The sequence below is a fragment of the Mustela erminea genome, chromosome 3, assembly GCF_009829155.1.
Source record: "Mustela erminea isolate mMusErm1 chromosome 3, mMusErm1.Pri, whole genome shotgun sequence".
In the NCBI taxonomy this organism is placed as follows: Eukaryota; Metazoa; Chordata; class Mammalia; order Carnivora; family Mustelidae; genus Mustela; species Mustela erminea.
The window spans coordinates 99760216-99781879 of NC_045616.1; the positions used below are offsets into that span (position 1 = coordinate 99760216).

At 37.1% G+C, this 21664-nt stretch overlaps 1 protein-coding gene across 7 annotated transcripts in view; it reads left to right on the plus strand.

Annotated features, from left to right (window-relative positions):
* The window catches only part of UIMC1 (ubiquitin interaction motif containing 1), a 134844-nt gene that overhangs the window by 22229 nt on the left and 90951 nt on the right, over positions 1 to 21664 (plus strand). The window lies entirely within an intron of this gene.

The following is a 21664-nucleotide window of genomic DNA, read 5'->3' on the forward strand; positions in this document are numbered from 1 at the left end:
CCTGGTAAATCATAGTTTTAAAAAAATAATCTGAACACATGTATTTACTGTCTTATTAGTCCTCTTTTTTTTTTTTTTTTTAAAGGATTTTATTCATTTACCTAACAGAGATCACAGGTAGGCAGAGAGGCAGGCAGAGAGAGAGGAGGAAGCAGGCTCCCTGCTGAGCAGAGAGCCCGATATGGGGCTCGATCCCAGGACCCTGAGACCATGACCCGAGTCAAAGGTAGAGGCCCAATCCACTGAGCCATCCAGGCGCCCACTTAGTATGAGGGGTCATACTAAGTCCTCTTGACTTAGTATGACCCCTCACCTGTTGCATCCCTTTCCACCCATCTAGAGGTAACCACTGTATTTGTTTTAATTTTCCATGCTTTTCTTTTTTTTTTTTTTTTTTTTGGTAAGATTTATTTATTTGACAGACAGAGATCACAAGTAGGCAGAGAGGCAGGCAGAGAGTGAGGAGGAAGCGGGCTCCCCGCTGAGCAGAGAGCCCGATGTGGGGCTTGATCCCAGGACCCTGAGATCATGACCTGAGCTGAAGGCAGAGGCTTTAACCCACTGAGCCACCCAGGCGCCCCTTCCGTGCTTTTCTTATGGTTTTACTACACTTATGTGTACACTTACGGGCATCTGCTTGGCTTAATCTGTTAACCGTTTGCCTTTGGCTCAGGTCATGATCTCGGGGTCCTGGGATCGAGCCCTGTGTGGGGCTTCTGGCTTATCAGGGAGTCTGCTTTTCCTTCTCCCTCTGCCCCTCCCCACCACTCGTGCATTCTTTTACTCTCTCTCTCTCAAATAAATAAAATCTTTAAAAAACCCCACGGTACATTTATATTAAAAAACAGCCTCAGTGGTTATATGCTTTCACCAATATTTTTCAATAATCATTTCTCTAAAGTCTTGAAGTTTTATCTTTATTGTAAACTAAAATCTTTTCTATAAATGGGTTTGTTTTTGGATTTTTTGTTTGTTCCATTGATCCATTAAAGATTTTTAAAATAGTAGTTCTGTTGATTATCTTGAGTTTTTTAGGTAGGCACTTATACCTGCTAATAATGATTATTTTCTCCTTTCTTTTCTAATATTTATACCTTGTTTTTGTTTCATTACATTGACTGTAGCTTCCAGAATAATGTTGATTGATTTCAGTGATTGAATACCTCTTTCTTTTGACTTGAAATTAATTGTAAACTATTCAGATATTTTGCTCTTTGTTTCATATTTCTATTCTTTATTATGTTTCAGAAATATTCTTTAATTACTTATATAATATTAGTACTTTTAAGAATGGATATTTAATCAGATGCCTTTTCGTGATCTAACAAGATGATGTTATATTTTTCTCCTTTAACCAGTTAATATGTGTTAAATTAATATATTTTCTAATTTTGGCACATCTTTGCAATCTGGAGTACATCTTACTTGGTCATGATGTATTATGTTAACATAATATTACATTTGCTTTCTCAATATATTGTTGAGGAATTTTGTATCTGTATTCCTAGTGACATTGGTTTTGTATAATTTTTTGTACTGTCTTCATTAGATTTTAGTATCAGGTTTAAGCTGTCAAATAGGAAATTTATTCACCTTTCATTGTCCTACCATAGTCCATATATTAAAGGAATTGTCTTTAAGATTTCTTTAAGGTTACTAGAACTTGCTCATAAAACTGGGCTACAAATTAGTTTTTAATAAATGCTTTACGTTCAGTGTGTTGGTATTTTTTAGAATACATGCTAAAACAAAAAGTCTTTTAAAAATGCACAAAAATACAGAGTTGGAGGTTTTAAACTATTAATTCAATTTCTTTATTGGATATAGGGACAATTCAGGTCATCTGTTTTTTCTTGAATAAACTTTGGTAGTTTGTCTTTTAAGATTTTATCTGTTACTCAGTTGTTGAATTTATGTGCATGGAGTTTTTGTAATATTCCTGTATTTTTTTTTTAAGATTTTATTTATTTATTTGACAGATAGAGATCACAAGTAGACAGAGAGGCAGTCAGAGAGAGAGGAGGAAGCAGGCTCCCGCCTAGCAGAGAGCCTGACATGGGGCTCGATCCCAGGGCCCTGGGATCATGACCTGAGCCGAAGGCAGAGGCTTTAACCCACTGAGCCACCCAGGTGCCCCTGTAATATTCCTGTATTAGTCTTTTCATGTTTTAGTGTCTGAAATGGTTACCCTCCTTCATTTCAGTATTTTTCTTTTTCTCTGTCAGTTTGGTTAGAAGTTTATTTTCTTTATTGATCTTAAAAAGAACCATGAAGAACTTCCTTTAGCATTTCTTTTAGAGCAAGTCTGTTGATGACAAATTGTTATAGCTTCCTATAGCTGAGAATGTCTTTATTTTTTAATTTTGATTTTTAAAAATATTTTATTTATTTGACAGAGACTGCAGGAGAGGGAACACAAGCAGGGGGAGTGGGAGAGGGAGAAGCAGGCTTCCTGCTGAACAGGGAGCCAAATGTGGGGCTCAATCCCAGGATCCTGGGATCATGACCTGAGCTGAAGGCAGATGCTTAACAACTGAGCCACCCAGGTGCCCTGAGAATGTCTTTATTTCACCATTATTTTTGAGGGATGTTTTTGTTGGAAATAGAATTCTCAGTTGACAGTTCTTTTCATTTTTCACTTTTAAGAATGTTGTTCTACTACTTTCTGGCATCCATAGTTTCTGATAAGAAATTCTAAGTCCCTTGATCATTCTTCTTTATGTAGTATGCTGTTTTACTCTCATTGCTTTTAAGACTTTTTTCATCACCTTTGATTTTCAGAACTTTGATTATGGTTTGTCTGGATGTGAATTTCTTTAAATTTATTTCTTTTTTGCTAGATTTAGCCATTATTTCTTCAAGTATGTTTTCTACTCCATATCCTTTCTCTTTTTATTTAGGGGCTCAGATGACACAAATTTATAGTTTCTGATATTGTCCCATGGGTTTCTGAGACTCTTTATTATTATTATTACTTTTTAAAAAAAGATATTTTAAAAAAGAGAGGGGGCACACAAGCTGGGGAAGGGGTAGAGGGAGAAGCACAGTCCCCGCTGAGCAAGGAGCTTGATGTGGGGCTCCATCCCAGAACCTTGGGATCATGACCTGAGCCAAAGGCAGACACTTAACCGACAGAGGCACCCAGGCATTGCTCTGTTTATTATTTTGTAGTCCTTTATTTTTCTCTCTATTGTTTAGATTGCATGATTTGTAGCTTCAGGTTCTAGGATTCTTTGGTCTGTCATCTCCATTTCTCTCTCTCTCTCTCTCTCTCTCTTTTTTTTTTTTTTTAAAGATTTTATTTTTAAGTAATCTCTACCACTAACATGGGGCTTGAACTCAACAACCTTGAGATCAGGAGTTTCATACTCCTCTGACTGAGCCAGCCAGGCACCCCTCCATTCAGCTCTCAAGCCCATTCAGTGAATGTTTATTTTGCTTATTGTATTATAACATTTCCATTTATAGCTTTCTTTTTTATAGCTTCTTTTTATCTGTTGAGACTTCTAGTCTTTCCATTTGTTTCAAGAGTGTTTGCACTAACACAGGCAAACATTTTTGTTTGCACATCGTTTCATGTGCTTATTTGCCATGAATTTTTGTGAAGTATTCAGATCTTTTATGTTTTTGAATGGGGTTGGTTTTCTTATTGTTGAATTTTGAGATTTCTTTATATATTCTAGCTGCAAGTCCTTTATTAGATAAATGCTTTTCAAATATTTTCTCCAAGTTCATGGCTTGTCTTCTCGTTCTCTTAATATTTTGAATACAGATGTTCTTAATTAAAATGATGTCTATCAATTTGTTCTTGTAGGATTATGTTTTTGGTGGTATATGTTAGGAACTGCTTAACTCAAGTTCACAAAGATTGTCTCTTATGATTTATTTTAGAAACTTGATCATGTTAGGTGTTACATTTCGATCTATGATCTATTTTGAGTAAATTTTTATATATGATGTAGTATAAATCCGTGTTCATTTTGTTCCACATCATTTTCAATTTTTTGAGCCCCGTAGATGGGAAAGGCTATTCTTTCTTCACTTTACCATCATACCTGTGTTAAAAATCAGTCATGTTTGTATATGTGAATTTACTTCTAGACTTTATTCCATTGATCTTTTAAGTCAGTCTATCATGCTGCTTTACTTACTTCAACTTTTTGAAATCAAGTAGTGTCAGTCCTCTTTGATCTTTGTTAGAATTTTTTGGCTCTTCTAGTTACTTTGCATTTCTTTTCTGTTTTTTAAAAATATTTATTTATTTATTTATTTGATATAAATAAATGCCAAATTATTTTGAAAGAGAAAGAACACAAACAGAAGGAGAGGGAGGGAGCCCAACACAGGGCTCAATCCCAGGACCCCTGGATCATGACCTGAGCTGATGGTGGATGCTTAACCAATTGAGCCACCCAGGCGCCCCACCCCAGTTCCTTTGCATTTCTGTATGAATTTTGAAACCAGTTTGGCAGTTCTACCAAAATTTTGTTAGGAATTTGATTGGAATTGTGTTGAATTTATAGATCAATTTGAGGGAGAATTGATATCTTAATATGGAGACTTCTGGCCAGTGAATAAGGTATATGTTTCCATTTCTTTAGTGTTCTCTCTAATTTCTCTTAGTAATATTTTGTAGTTCTCAGTGTACAGATCTTTCATATCTTCTGTCAGATTTAATCCTACATATTTGATGGTTTTTGATGTTTTGTGTATAGAATTCTTTCAAAATTTTAGGGGTTTTTGTGCTAGGATATATGCATAGAATTTTTTTTTTTTTTTTTTTTTAATTTATTTGAGAGAGAGCATGAGTACAAGTAGGGGCTAGGGCAGGGATAGGCAGAGGGAAATGGAGAAACAGACTTCCCACTGAGCAAGGAGCCTGATGTGGGGGCTTGATTGCAGGACTCTGATATCATGACCTGAGCTGGAGGCAGATGCTTAACTGACTGAGCCACCCACGTTGCCCCTGCATACAATTGATTTTTGGTGGGGTTTTTTTGTATTCTGCAACCTTGATAAACTTACTCTTTTTTTTTTTTTTTTTAAGATTCCATCAAATTTTGTACACAGATGGTCATGTTGTTTATTAATAGAAACTTGTTTTGCTTTTTCCTTTACAATCTGGGTTCCTTATATTTCTTTTTCTTGTTGAATTTCCCTGACTGGAACCTCCAGTATAAAGTTGAATAGAAATGGCAAGAATAGACATTTCTGTCTTGTTCTTGATCTTAGGAGGAAAGCATGTAGTCTTTCTTTATTATGATGTTAATTGTAATTTTTCCATAGATGCCTTTTATCAGGTTGAAGAAGTTCTCTTTTTAGAATTTATTTATTATTTTATTTTATTTTAGTACTCTCTACACCATCCAGTGTGGGGCTCAGACTCACAACAACCCTGAGATCCAGAGTCAGATGCTCTTCCGGCTGACAGCCAGGTGCCCTAAAGAAGTTCTTTGATTCTAGTTTGTTGAGAGGTTTTTTCCCCCCAAATTTTTATTTAAATTCTAGTTAGTTAGCATATGGTGTAATATTGTTTTTAAGAGTAGAATTTAGTGATTCATCACTTACATATAACACCCAGTGCTCATTATAACACCCAGTGCTCATTTTAACAAGTACTTTCCTTAATACCAATCCCCTGTTATCCCATCCCTTATACACCTCTCTCCATCAACCCTTAATTTGTTCTTTATCGTTAAGTCTCTTATGGTTTGCCTCCCTTTCTCTCTCTTTTTTTTTTTTTAGCTCTTTACATATGTCCATTTGTTTTGTTTTCTTAATTCCACGTATGAGTGAAATCGTATGGTATTTATCTTTGTGTGACTGCTTATTTTGCTTAGCATAATACACCCTAGTTCCATCCACACCATTGCACATGGCAAGATTTTATTCTTTCTGATGGCAGTAATATCCCATTATATATATACATATACCACATCTTCTTTATCTATTTATTAGTTGATGCACACTTGGGTGGCTTCCATAATTTGGCTATTGTTGATAATGCTGCTATGAAAGTTGGGGTGCATGGACCCCTTGGAGTCTTTGTTTTTGTTTCCTTTGAATAAATACCTAGTAGTGCAATTGCTGGGTTGTGGGGTAGTTCTGTTTTTAACATTTTGAGGAACTGTTTTCCGGAGTGGCTGTACCTGTTTGCATTCCGACCAACAGCATAGAAAGATACCTCTTTCTGAGAGTTTTGATCAGGAATGAATATTGAATTTTGTCAAATGCATTTTTGTGTTGAGTTGAACTTATAATTTTCCTTTTTCAATTCTTAATATTGTCAATTACATTAATCGTTGAATGTTAAAGTAGTTAAGCATTCTTGGGACAAACTCCACTTGCTCAAGATGTATTATCCTTTCATAATGTTATTGTATTTGATTTGGTAAAATTTTACTTAGGATTTCTGCACCTAGTTTATGAGAGTTAATGGTTTGTAGTTTTCTCATAATATTTTGGTTTTGATATGAGGTTGATTTTGGCTTTACAGAATGAGTTGAGATATAGATCATATTCAGTTTTTTGGAAGTTTCAATAGAATTAGTATTATTTCTAACTTAAATGTTCAATAGAATTTACCAGTAGAGACCTCTGGGCTTGATGTTTTGTTTGTGGGAAGGATTTTAACTACAGTTTCAATTTTATTATTGCATACAAGGCTATTCAAGTTAACTCTTTCTTGAGTGAGCTTTGATTGTGTCTTTCAGGGAATTTGTCCATTTCAACTACGTTGCTAATATATTAAGTGTTTCTTTTTTTAATTGTTTCTAATATTAGTGTTACCATTTTAAAAATCTGTAGAATGTATAGTGATAATACCTCTCTCATTTCTGATGTAATTCTTTATTTTATTTCATCCTCATCAGTCTGGTTTTATTGCTTTTCCTGTCACTTTGATTTTCTGTGTTGTTTTTCTGTTTTCTTCTTTATTGATTTCTATTTTGGTCTTATTATTTCCTTTATTCTGCTTATTTTAATTTCTTCTGATTTCCTTTTTTTAAAGACTTTTATTAATTTGAGAGAGAGGGAGAGAGACAGAGATAGCAACAAAAGAACACAGGTGGGCAGGAGAAGGAGAGAAGCAGGCTCCCCACTGAGCAGGGACCCAATGCAGGACTCAGGTTGCATGACCTGAGTTGAAAGCAGATGCTTAACTTACTGGGCCATGCAAGTGCCCCCCGATTTTATTTTATTTTTTAAAAATTTTATTTATTTATTTGACAGAGATCACAAGTAGGCAGAGAGGCAGGCAGAGAGAGGAGAAAGCAGGCTCCCCAAGAAGCGGAGAGCCCGATGTGGGGCTCCATCCCAGGACTCTGGGATCATGACGTGAGCCACAGGCAGAGGCTTTAACCCACTGAGCCACCCAGGCATCCTGATTTTATTTTTTTAATGTGGAAGCTAACTGAGGTCATTGATTAGAGACATTATTCTTTTTTAATATAGGTGTTTAATGCTATAATTTCCCATTAAGAACTAAAGCATACTACAAATTCTTAACATGCTGTGTTTTCATTTTCATTCAATTCAGAATACTTTCTAATTTCCCTTTTTTTTTTTTTTTTTGATCTGTGGGTTATTTAAAAGTGTGTTATTTAGTTCCCAGATACTTGGTACTCTTTCTAGAGATTTTTTTGTTACTGATTTCTAATTTGATCATTTGGGGATGTATACTTTGTATGATTTGATTTTTTTAAAAAATTGATTGAAATTTGTTTTGTGTCCTGGAATATCATTTATCTTGGTAAAATATTCCATGTGAACTTGAGAAGAATGCGTATTTTGGGTGGTTTCTTTCTATAAATGTCAGTCTAATCAAGTTGGTTGATAGTGTTGTCAAATCTACTAAATCCTTATTGATTTTCTGCAAATATTACAACTATTTTGACAGAGATACTAAATAAAGGCTTTGCCTATAATTGTGGATTTGTCTTTCTCAGTACTGTCAGTTTTTGTTTTGTGTTTTTTGAGTTTTTTTTTAATTAGGTGGGTGCACATTTAAGAATTTAATCTTTTCTTGATAATTGATCCCTTTATCATTATGAAATATTTTTTTAATCATTGTAATAATCTTTGCTCTGATACGCACTTATTAGGACATTTATATAGGTATTCCAGTTTTCTTCTCTTTTTTTACTCATATGAAAATTCTTTAATCAAAACAAGCTTATATGTTAATACTTATGGCTTAACTAGAATAACTCTGTCCAGATTAAAATTTTATTAAGGACCAAATATAGAATGACTGGTTTGTATAATGAAATAGAATTCTTTCAAAATAATGGGTTCTAGTTCCATTTTAAGACCTGTGAAAAGCAAAATGTCTAAATATTAAGATAATTCAAAATTTCATCTACAGATGAAGATGGTTAACCAAGGGGTTAAAACATAATACATGTCACATGCAAGTACTTTTTTATGGAACTTACAAATCACAGGCCTAAAATTTTAACTCTCTTGTATTATAATAGCCATCCTTCCCTCACCCCCCAACTTATTTAGTTTCAAAACATGAGAAGTAGGGGCGCCTGGGTGGCTCAATGGGTTAAGCCTCTGCCTTCGGCTCAGGTCATGGTCCCAGGGTCCTGGAATTGAGCCCTGCATCAGGCTCTCTTGCTCAGCGGGGAGCCTGCTTCTTCCTCTCTCTCTGCCTGCCTCTCTGCCTACTTGTGATCTCTCTCTCTGTCACATAAATAAATAAAAATCTTAAAAAAAAAGAATATTAAAAAAAAACAACAGGGACGCCTGGGTGGCTCAGCTGGTTAAGCGGCTGTCTTCGGCTCAGGTCATGATCCTAGCGTCCTGGGATCGAGTCCCGCATCGGGCTCCTTGGTCAGCCGGGAGCCTGCTTCTCCCTCTACCTCTGCCTGCCACTCTGCTTGTGCTCACTCTCGCTCCTCTCTCTGACAAATAAATGAATAAAATCTTTGAAAAAAAAAAAACCAAAACCATAAGAAGTATCTTTTAGCTAGTGAAAATTACCAAGTGAGGGATGCCTGGATGGCTCAGTTGGATCCGCATCTGCCTTTGGCTCAGGTCCTTATCCCAGGGTCCTTGGATCAAGTTACACAGCAGGCTTCTTGCTCAGCAGGGAGCCTGTTTCTCCCTCTGCTGGCTGTTTCCCCTGCTTGTGTGCTTGCCCTCTCTTCTCTCTCTCATTCTTTCCGATAAAGTCTTAAAAGAAAAGAAAATTACCAAGTGAAATCACTGAATTCTACTCCTGAAAGCAATATTGCACTATATATTAACTAAAATTAAAAAGCTCAGAAAAAAAGAAAATTACCAAATGAACTGATACTTGAAATAATATATATATTTTTAAAGATTTTATTTATTTATTTGACAGAGAGAAATCACAAGTAGTCGGAGAGGCAGGCAGAGAGAGAGAGAGGGAAGCAGGCTCCCTGCCGAGCAGAGAGCCCGATGCGGGACTCGATCCCAGGACCCTGAGATCATGACCTGAGCCGAAGGCAGCGCTTAACCCACTGAACCACCCAGGTGCCCCATGAAATAATATTTTTAAAATGCTGTCCTTTATTCCCATAAATGTTAACATTGGTTCATCCTGATTATTTCATGTTTGTTAATATACATAACATCAGAGTGCTAGCACTTACTTTTTCTGCTGCCTTGAAGAAATGAATGTGTACTTTCTTATTCTCTTTTGCCACTCATTTGACTATTTTTATTATCATTTTAATTATTTATTTATTTATATTATTTTTTTTTTAAAGATTTTATTTATTTATTTGACAGACAGAGATCACAAGTAGGCAGAGAGGCAGGCAGAGAGAGAGAGAGAGAGAGAGGAGGAAGCAGGCTCCCTGCAGAGCAGAGAGCCCAATGTGGGGCTCGATCCCAGGACCCTGGGATCATGACCTGAGCTGAAAGCAGAGGCTTTAACCCACTGAGCCACCCAGGCGCCCCTTTATTATCATTTCTTAAAAAGATTTTATTTATTTATTTGACAGACAGAGACCATAAGTAGGCAGAGAGGCAGAGCGAGAGAGGGGAAGCAGGTTCTCCGCTGAGCAGAGAGCCTGATGCGGGGCTCGATCCCAGGACCCTGAGATCATGACCCGAGCCGAAGGCAGAGGCTTAACCCACTGAGCCACCCAGGCGCCCCTTATTATCATTTTTAAAATTAATATATAATGTATTTCTTTCAGGGGCACAGTTCTGTGATTCATCAGTCTTACACAAATGTGTACATTCTTTGAAGTCCTGTTACATATGTGATCTAGATAAGAGAATAAATTTTCCTTTTAATATAGCCATGTTTACAAATAGGTCACTTTTTAAAGGTGGTATTTACTTAGATTTACTACGTAAGCAACCCAGATTGATTTTTTTCCCCCAGTTAAGAAAATACTACTTCCAGGACTTTCTTAATGAATTTGACTTAAGAAAAAGAAAATTTAGAAAGTTGAAACATTTCTCAGGGTGCCTAGGTGGTGCAGTTGGTTTTGTGCTCAACTCATGGTTTAGACTCAGGTCGCGATCTCAGGGTTGTGAGATGAAGCATGTATTGGACTCTCTGCTCAGTGCGGAGTTGGCTTACGGTTCTCTCTCCCTCTCTGCCTCTCTCTCCTGCACTCTCACTTGTGTGCTCTCCCTCTCTCTTGAATAAATAAATCTTTAAAAAGTTGAGACATTTCTCAAAAACAAACTTTTTGTTTTTTTTTAAATTTTATCTACTATACTTACAGGGATCTTAGATGATTCATTTCGAGAGGATTTAAACCGTAAACCAGACTAATTCCTATGTATAGCCATTCTGCTCTCTTAGAAAGGAAAGTCTTGTGATTTTACTGAATTTCCAATTACAAAACTAAATTATCTTCAGGTTTTGTACTTTGTACAGTTGTTACTTCAACTTTAGTTGAGTATCTGGTTGTGTTACAGAAAGGCATAAAAACTCTACATTGTTACAGAGAAGCAAGATAATATAACACAATGTAGAGTGGGAGAGTAAAATGAACTTTTGATAAAAGGAGTTTATCAGTACTTATGTAAATATAACATTTTATAATAAAATCCTTTTTTTAAAGCTGAATGCAGGACAGGTTAAGCCTTGAATTAGGCCTGTCACTGCTATTCTATTTTTTTTTTTTTTTTAAGATTTTCTTTATTTATTTGACAGAGAGAGATCGCAGGTAGGCAGAGAGAGAGAGGAGGAAGCAGGCTCCCCGAGGAGCACAGAGCCGGGTGCGGGGCTCGATCCCAGGACCCTGAGATCATGACCTGAGCTGAAGGCAGAGGTTTAACCCACTGAGCCACCCAGGCGCCCCTAAAATCCTTTCTTTAAAGAAGATTTTATTTTAGAGAGAGAGCACAGGAAGAACAGAGGGAGAGGGACAGATAGACTGTGTGCTGAACGTGGAGCTCGACATGGGGCTGATGATCCTGAGATGATGACTGGAGCTGGACCCAAGAGTCGGTTGCTTAACCTACTGAGCCACCCAGGCGTCTCTGTAAAATTCTTTACCTTCTACAAAACTTCATAATGAGTGAAAGGACAGTCTGTAAATCCAAGATTTAAAAAATTGCACAGAACCCATAATATTTGGGAAAAAGGTTTATACAGATAGTTTTTAAAATGAAAGTTTTTTTGGTCAGTTACACATTAGCATATGGAAACTCATTGAAAATGTATCACAACTATAATTCTGGAAAAACAGTTTATCTTTTCTAGATGGAATTTCCCCATATTTACTATATGATACACCTTTTAATATTACACAAGTACAATTAGCAATAATGTTTAATTACTTTAAAGCAAGTAAAGCAGTTTTCTTCCTCAAAATGGGATTTTTCTTTAAAGATTTATTTATTTGAGAGAGCACAGTGGGGAAGGACAAAGGGAGAGGGATAGAAATAATCTCAAGGAGACTCCTTTTTAAGCAGGGAACCTGTCTGGGGGGCACTGTTCCACTACCCGGAGATCACAACCTGATCTGAAACCAAGGGTTCAATGCTTAACCGACTGCACCACCCTTGTGTCCCTCAGAATGAGTTTTATTTTTTTTAAGTATTTTTAAAAGATTTTATTTATTTGACAGAGAGAGAGAGAAATCACAAATAGGCGGAGAGGGGAACCAGGCTCCTGCCGAGCAGAGAGCCAAATGTGGGGCTTGATCCCAGGACCCTGAGATTAAGACCTGAGCCAAAGGCAAACGCTTAGCCCACTGAGCCACCCAGGCACCCCTCAGAATGAGTTTTAAACATCAAAACCTAGGCCTATAAAATTTTAAAACTTTTCTGTAGTCTCAGTATTTCAAATGGAAACCATTACAAACTTCTCAAGTGATCGTTCTGTTATAGGTGTGCCAGTCTAGTTACTTAGTGTAGAATTCTTCAGAGATTTTTTTTGTCCCTTTGCTGGATGGCTTTTTGTTAGTGCTGGCCTCGTGCTTGTATTTGCTTTCTTTGTTGTTATATTCATTATGTTGTGACCATTAAGCTTGCTTTTGATTTGTCTTTCATGCTGTTTTTTCCTCCCATCCTTTTATTTTAAATTTATTTGATTCTTTACATTTAAAGTGAATTTCTTATAGTTAGCATATGTAGTGGAATCTTGCTTTATTATCCAATCTGACCATCACTGCCTTTAATTTTGTCATATAGAACATTCACATTTTAAGGATTATTGATATGGTTAGATTTGAGTCTGTCATCTCGCTGTTTGTATTCAGTTTGTTCCATTTGTTCTTTGTGTCCTTTTTTGACTCTTCTTGGGACTTCGGGACTCCCTTTTTGACTTGCCAGTTACAACTCTTTGTTATTTCATGGTTTCTTTAGAGATTTTAGTATGCATATTTTTCTATCATAGTCTAATTTCATGATGTTATACCAGTTCCTGTATAACGTAAGCATCTTGTGTAGTTTACATATTTTACTCATCCCTGAATTTTATGTTACCGTTGTCATGTGTTTTATTTGTACATGTATTGTAAACTCCACAATACATTGTTATTATTTTGCTTAAACAGTCAGTTTTTTGAAGATTAAGAGAAACAATCATATGTTTATTAGTGTATTTTCCATTTTTGAAGTTCTTCATTCTTTTGTGTAACTTTATATTTGGTATCCTTGTATTGTGTTTCTCAGTGTGATTGGGCTGTCATAGCCCAGTCACACTGAGAATATGATAAACTAAGTAGCTTAAACAACATAAATTTATTTCCTTATAGTTTTGGAGATTGGAAGTCCAAGATCAAGGTGCTAGCAGGGTCACTGTCTAGTCAGGACCCTCTCTTGGGTTTTAGATGGCTTCCTTCTTACTATTTACTTATATGGCTTGTTGTCCCTGCATACACTGGTTGAAAGTAAGTTCTTTGGTGTCTCTTCTTATAAGGGCACTAATCCTCTTAACTTCACATAACCATAATTACCTCCCAAAGGAGGCAACTCTATATACCAGTACATTGGGGATTAAGACTTCAGTGTATGAATTTTAATGGGGGTAGGGGAAGACATGTAGCTATTTAAATTTAAATCTTAATTAGAATTAAATTTAAAATTCAGTTCCTCAGTCCCATGAGGCGTGATGACACAGTCCAGCCCATTGGAGTGTTCCTGTTGCCTCAAGGACTTTTAACCTTTTTGTGACTAGGTGTCTGGTGATGAATTCTTTCAGAATTAGTATACCTGAAGAGTCTATTTCATCTTTTAACTTTTTAATAACATTTTTAGTTTGGAATAGTTTAGATTTGTAAAAGTATTGAAAGATAGTATAGAGAGATAACATTCACTCACTTTCTCCTAATGTTAACATCTCATGTAACCACAATACATTTGTCGGAACTGAAACATTAACATCGGTACATGACTTTTTTTGTTTTTTTTTAGATTTTATTTATTTATTTGACAGAGAGAGCACAAGTAGGCAGAGTGGCAGGCAGAGAGAGGGGGAGAAGCAGGCTCTCCACTGAGCAGAGAGCCCAACATGGGGCTCGATCCCAGGACCCTGGGATCATGACCAGGGCTGAAGACATGCCCAACTGACTGAGCCACTCGGGTGCCCCATGACAACTACTACTTCTTCTTTTTTTTTTTTTTTTAAATGTCATCATTTTTTTTTTCAAGATTTTATTTATTTCTTTGACAGAGGTCACAAGTAGGCAGAGAGCCAGGCAGGGGGGGTGAGGAAGCAGGTTCCCCTCTGAGCAGAGAGCCTGATGCAGGCCTCAATCCCAAGACCCTGGGATCATAATCGGAGCCGAAGGCAGAGGCTTTAACCCACTGAGCCACTTCCTTTTTATTTACGTAGGCTCCACACCCATTGTGGAGCCCAACCCGGGCTCGCATGACCCTGAAATCAAGACCTGAGCTGAGACCAAGAGTTGTCTCCCAATTGACTCAGTCACGCAGGCACCTCTTTGGTACACAGCTATCAACTAAACTCTGTACTTCATTCAAATTTCACCAGTTTTTCTACTACTACCCCCCCTAAATATTCTTGGATCTAATCTGAGATACTTTATTACATTTAGTAGCCCTCATTTTTTAAAGATTTTTTGCTGGGTATAGAAATTTAGGTTGGTAACCTTTTTCTTTCAGAATTTTATAAGATTTTGCCTGTCTTCTTGCCACCCCACCAACTACCCCACTTCCTTTCACATACCACTTACGATCTTATCTCTTCACCACTCCTGCCATCATTCTTGTTGACTTTAATATCTGCTTATTAGACAGAACCATATGGAGTTGCAGTGCGTTGTTCCTAACAAGAAATCTGACTAATTCTTGTTTTTCCCATCTGCACGTAACATGTCCTTTTTTCTCTGAATGATATTCAGGGTTTTTTTCCCTCTATCTCTCGTTTGAAACAACTTGATTATGATGTGCTTTTAAAATTTATGATGCTGTTTTTTTTTTTTCCTTAAGATTTTATTTGACAGAGAGATCACAAGTGGGCAGAGAGACAGGCAGAGAGAGAGGGGGGAAGCAGGCTCCCCACCGAGCAGAGAGCCTGATGCGGGGCTCGATCCCAGGATCCTGAGATCCTGACCTGAGCCAAAGGCAGAGGCTTAACCCACTGAGCCACCCAGGCGCCCCCTACGATGATGTTTCTTATGCCCGTGCTTCCTAGACTATCTTGGATCAACAGATTTATAGTTTTTTATCAAGTTTGGAATTTTCTGAGTCATTAATTCCTCAAAAATTTTTTTCTGTCCCTTGCCCCCCTGTAGGGACCGTGGTTACCTGTGTATTAGGCCACATAGAAATGGTCTCATAGTTCACTGATATTTTTTTCATTTTTGTGTGTGTTACATTTCCAGTGCTCAGTCGCCACATGTGACTACTGGCTATCATATATGACCCCACAGATGGAGAACATTTTTGTCATGTGGACACCTCATTTGGCTAGCACTGCTCCTTTAAGAGAGAACCGCGACTAATCCTGTCCTTAAGTGTTTACTTTGGACATCACAGGAAATCCAAATGTCCCGTGGCAGCTCTCATCACCTAGATTCTCAACCCCACCTGACTGTTATCTGGAGGGACTTTTTTTTTTTTTTTTTAAGATTTTTAAATTTTATTAATTTGACAGAGAGAGATCACAAGCAGGCAGAGAGGCAGGCAGAGAGAGAGGAGGAAGCAGGCTCCTTGCTGAGCAGAGAGCCCGATGCAGGGCTCGATCCCAGCACCCTGAGATCATGACCTGAGCTGAAGGCAGCGGCCCAACCCACTGAGCCACCCGGGCGCCCCTGGAGGGACTTTTGTAAGCTAACTTGATCTTCCTATTCTCAAAATGACTTTCTCCCTTGGAACCTGTGTCCGTGATCAATAAAACCCCCGATGTTTTCAGCTGCTTGTGTTAAAGTTTCCTTCATTCGCTTGGTCTCACTGAAAGATGGCTGTCCTCCGAAGACACTGTTTCTCTTTGCACTTCTCAAGTACTGGCTATTTCTTCTTCTTTACACCACAGTACTGCTGACCTGGAGGTGGGGTAAGCAGCCTCTCATTTGTTTCCAGACTACTAGAAAAACCTAGTTTGAAACACAAACCACTGTGCTAGCCCTGCTACCCGCCCACTGAAATCATCTACTATCCTCCTGGTCACGTGCCCCTTACCAGCCACACCACTTCCTGGCCATTCATTGAAAACTTTAACATAGCGCTTACTATCTTATCTCTTCACCACTCCTGCCATTATTCTTGGTGACTTTAATATCTACATATTAGTCTGAAGCCTATGAAGTTGGAGTTTTCGTAGGTTCAACCTGGGGTATGGCCTGTCCAATACGCTGGCCTCTCAGTTCCTTGACCTTTTGGTTATCAGCTCCCGTGGATCCTACCATCTCAGCCTTTCTCAAGTGGGGTTCTGAGAGAAAAGTAGGCCTAATGCCCAAGACATCCATTGTATGTAATGAATTAGCCTCTGTCCTTTGCATCTCGAATGGTGCCAGTTATGTGTGATCCTTGGGAGAAGTAAGAAAGAGCCGATTCATTTTCTGTGTTCTCCGGTTCCAATTCAAGAACCCTGATTCCTCAACCCTGGTTCTGGTTGAGCCTGCCAATAATAACGGTGCCACTTCAAAGATCTCATTTTCAGATGTCCCGTTCTCTGATCTCTGATCACCACCACCCATCTCCTCCAAGTCACTCCCTCTAATATCCTGACTCCAATAATCCTTCAGCCCCACTGGGATGTTTCAGTTCTAGACTATCACCTTTTCATTGTCCATTACCCTGTCATGGCCTCACTTTTTACCTAACTTAGATTTCACGATTATCATATTAACCATTCCCTTGAATATTCTCTCAACTCGTTTCTAATTTCTGTTGTACTCCCTGGTAAAACTATTTTGGCTAAATCCAACCTTCTACCTACGCATTACGTGTCCTTACAAGCAGCACAACAGTGCTGACAGGCTCACAGTATATTTAAGACCACACCGCTCGAGTGGCCCCTCAGTACTGCTCAGCAATCATCATGTTTCCGTAGTCAGTTTATTCTTCTACTCTCCCAGAGACTATTTAATTTCTCCTCTGCTATCCTCAAACCTCTAGTATCCATCCTGACTCTGGAGTCACCGTTTTTTGTTTTGATACAACAACTTTATTGAGATATGGTTCACATATTACATAGTTCACTCACCTAAAGTGTAATAATTCAGTGGTTTTTAGTGTATTCATAGTTGTACAACTATCACCACTATCAATTTTATAGTATTTTCCAATAACTGAAAAAGAAACCTGTTCCCGTTAGCAGTCACTCTCCATTCCCCTGCTAACCTCCAGCCCTAGACAAACCACTAATCTACTTCTGTCTCTATGGGTTTGCCCATTCTGGGCATGTCATATAAATGGAATCATACTATGTTTGGTCTTTTGTGACTGACTTTTTTCACTTAACGTATGTTTCCAAGGTTCATCTAGACTGCTGTGTATATCAGTAATTCATTCCCCCTCCCTTTTTTTTTTTAAAACAGCTGCTATACCATTTTACACTTCCATCACGATATACTAGGATTCCAGTTTCTCCACATTCTTGGCAACAGTTGTTATTTTCTGTGGGTTTGGTTTTTTTTTTTTTTTTTTTAAAGATTTTATGTATTTATTTGACAGAGAGAGTGAGCGCACACACAAGCAGGGGGAGTGGCAGGTAGAGGGAGAGGGAGAATTAGCCTTCCTGCTGAGCAGAGAGCCCATACGTGGGGTTTGATCCCAGGGCCCTGGGGTCATGACCGAGCTTAAGACAGATTCCTCACCCAGGTGCCCCATGTTTTTTTAAAATTTTCTTCTAAATATCTTTGTCTTTTTCTCACCATACAGGACGTCTTTAGTTTAGTTTTTTTTTTTTAAATGATTTTATTTATTTGAGAGAGAGCGAGAGTGAGCATGAAAGGGGTGAGGGGCAGAGGGAGAAGCCGGCTTCCTAATGAGCAGAGGGCCCCATGTGGGACTTGATCCTGGGACTCCAGTATCATGACCTGAGCTGAAGGCAGTTGCTTAACCAACTGAGCCACCCAGGTGCCCACGTCATTAGTTTTTGATGTGGTGTTCCCAGATTTATTGTTTACTTATAACACCCATTATTTACCTATAACATGCCCTCCTTAAGACCCATCACCAGGTTGTCTGGCTGTCTCATTTGGTGCAGCATGCAACTCTTGATCTTGGGGTTGTGAGTTTGAGCCCCAAGTTGGGTACAGAGATTACTCAAAATCTTTAAAAAAAAGTTATTATAGCCACCCTATTGAATGTATAGTGGTATTTCATCATGGTTTTGATTTGCATTTTCCCAATGTCCAATGATCTGAATCTTGTTTTTATATTTGTGTTCAACATTTATATATCACCTTTGGAGAAGTGTTGTAAGTTCTTTGCCCATTTATTAATTGCAGGTCTCTTTGTTGTTGTATGTTAAGTGTTCTTTTTCTTTCTTTTTTTTTTTTTTAAAGATTTTATTTATTTATTTGACAGAGAGAGAAATCACAAGTAGGCAGAGAGTCAGGCAGACAGAGAGAGAGAAGCAGGCTCCTGCTGAGCAAAGAGCCCGATGCGGGGCTCGATCCCAGGACACTGAGATCATGACCTGAGCCGAAGGCAGCGGCTTAATCCACTGAGCCACCCAGGCGCCCCAAGTGTTCTTTTTCTGTTGTGTTTATTATATCCTTATCATATATATGATTTGCAAGTATTTTCTTCCATTCTTTGTTGTCTTTTTCATTCTGTCTTTTTCATTCTGGATGAAGTCCAGGTTATTTCTTTTGCTTTTTTTTTTGGTACTTGATGTCATACCAAAGACTCTCTTGTCAAATGCAAATCATGATGATTGATCTTTAAGTGTTTTGTAGTTTTTGCTCTTTACATTAGGCCTTTGATCCATTTTGAGCTAATATTTATATGTGGTATGGAGATAGTCATATGTGTATATGTGCATGCATGTTGTATGGTGTTATGTCCATAATATAAAACTCACCATTTTAACAATTTCTAGGTGCATAGTGGCATTAGATACATTCACATTGTTGGTTAGTTGTAGGCTTTCTTTCATTTTTATTTTTTAAGATTTTATTTATTTATTTGAGAGAGAATGCACACACGCATAAATGTGAATAGGGGGAGGGAATAGAAGGGGGTAGAGGCAGAGGGACAAGCAGACTCTGTGCTGAGCAGGGAGCCTGACACTGGCCTTGATCCCAAGACTTGAGCCAAAGGCAGATGCTTAACCAACTGAGTCACCCAGGCACCTAGTTGTAGGATTTTTTAATATATTTTGGATGTTAACGCCTTATCAGATAGATGATTTGCACATATTTTCTCGCATTCTGCAGTTTGTTTTTTTTACTACTAATAGTGTCCTTGATGCACAGTAGTTTTGAATTTTGTAATTGTCCAGTTTTTTTTTTTTTCTTTCGTTGCTTGTGCTTTTGGTGTCATATCCAAAAAATCATTTCCAAATCCAGTGTCATAAGGCTTTCCCCCCTACGTTTTCTTCTGGGTGTTTTAAAATTGTAGCTTTTATGTTTGGGTCTTCTATCCACTTTTTGTTAGCTTTTGTATATCATGTAAGATGGGTCCAGCTTTCTTCATTTGCATGTGGATATCCAGTTTTCCTAGCATCATATGTTGATGTTTTAATATATGTCTTTATATTTTGGTTGGGTTTCATGTACAGCATACTTGGTCTTTCTATTTTTATACAAGCTTGCATCTTTTTTCCCCTTAAACCAGTGTGGTGGTAGAACCATTAATATTTAACATGGTTATTGAAGTACTTTAATATTTACTATCTTTCAAAAAAATTTACTGTCTCAGATTTTTTTTTGCATTGGTTTTTAGTTTTCTCCCCACCCTTGATTTAATTTTTGCATATGTAGGATGTTTGATCTATTGAAAAAGTCAAAAAAGTCAAATCTGTCGAGAAAGGTATCCTTAAATTATATTGCTTCTCTATCCTATACTGCCTGTTCCACATCCCTCATTCCTGTTGGTAATTAGTTTTATTTCTTGTTTATTCTTGTTGATGTTGCTTTAAAGGAAAATTAAGCCAGCACATGTTTTCTCAATTCTGCTTCTTTGTATGTGAAATGTAGTATGCCTATTTGCATTTTGTTCTTTTCTCTGTACAAAATATCCTATAAATTTTTTTTTCATTTACTATCTTATATTTCTACAATGACCATCATTAAATTATTACTTGAATTTCTTTTCCTTTGGAGACATAGTAATTCATTTTCCTTTTTTGAGATGGTTTTGTCTGCAGTTTCTTTCGTGAGTTTTATGAACTTTGATTTCACTTTTTCTTTTTTTTTGGTCTGTTTATGGCTTAAGTTTTTAGTTTCTGATTCTGAGTTTTTCTTAATCTCAACTATTGGAATGTTACACAGATTTTCTTTTCTATGGTGGTTTTGGGGGCTGGGATAGTGTTCATAAGCTGAAATGTTTTTATTTGCCTTTTTGTTTGTAGTTGCTTAGTATGGAATTTCTTTTTTTATTTCTATCATTTACTGGGTATATGTCCTAGTTTAAAAGTTCTCCTTTTGTCTCTTCAGTGAAGTATAATTTGCTTTATGGATGATACTGTTTATGTTAGTGGGGTGTTAGGGTGGGTAGGATAGATTGACAGGTCTGGTTTTGTTTTGTTTTGTTTTTTCCTGTAGGAGCCTTCATTTTTGTTTCTTTGTTCCTTCCTTTCCTTCTAGGAACCTGAAGGGCACCACTTCTTTTGTTTCTCTCCCTCTGTTCTAATAACACTGCATCTCTGTGGTTGTCACTTTTGGCTGCTCTCACTTTTAAGTACTTTATTGTAGCTGATTATGTGAAGTACCACATCTTGGACCTGTGCTTTGTGTTTAGCCTTAGTGTTGGACTTTCTAATCATTGGGGTGATTTTGTCTGTGCTTTAACTTTTTTAATATCTTTTTCATGGAGTCTCCATTATTTTTCATGGAGGCTTTTAAGTGTCTCCTTACTCTGTTCTGTGTACCCAAAGACTTACAGCAGCAGTGGGAATTCTTTGGGAATTTGTTGTTTATTGCTTGCTGGTTATATGAAGTTTATGGTTTACCTTTTCTCATGCTGAAGACATTGGTCAAAAATGGTGGTTTTTTCTCACCTTTTAGTCTGGTGGTTTTTCCTGGAGGATTTGTGGAGAGATTCAGATTTAAGCAATTACCATTATCTTTTAGATCTTTCATTTTCAGCCATTCTGGATCACTATTATAGTTGAGTCTTTTATATAATAACCTTGTTAGATGATCTTATATTCACTGTATATTTTTATATTTTTCACTTTTTTGGCTCTTTGTTTTGGCATATCTTTTGGTGCTTAGAAAGTATTTTTTGTTGTTCTAGACATTGACTTTATATTAGTGCCTTTTATAATTTCTTCCTCTTTTTCTTACAGCATTTCATAATCTGTTTTGTCACTTGTAAATGGTGCTCTATGACTTTCATTTATAGCCCATGCAGTATTTAGTGAACTTACTCTACTTTCCAGTTTTATCTCTTCTCATTTATTAGTTGGATAATTTTTACATTATTAAAATACATAATTATGTTTTTCTTATATTGTCATCTCTACTTTTGTTTTAATCTTATGTCTAAAATTAGAAATACTAAATATTCACTCTCAGTTCTTTGCCAAATTTTCTCTAATAATAATTTCTCTAATTTTTAGTTTAATGGTGCTTATTATGTA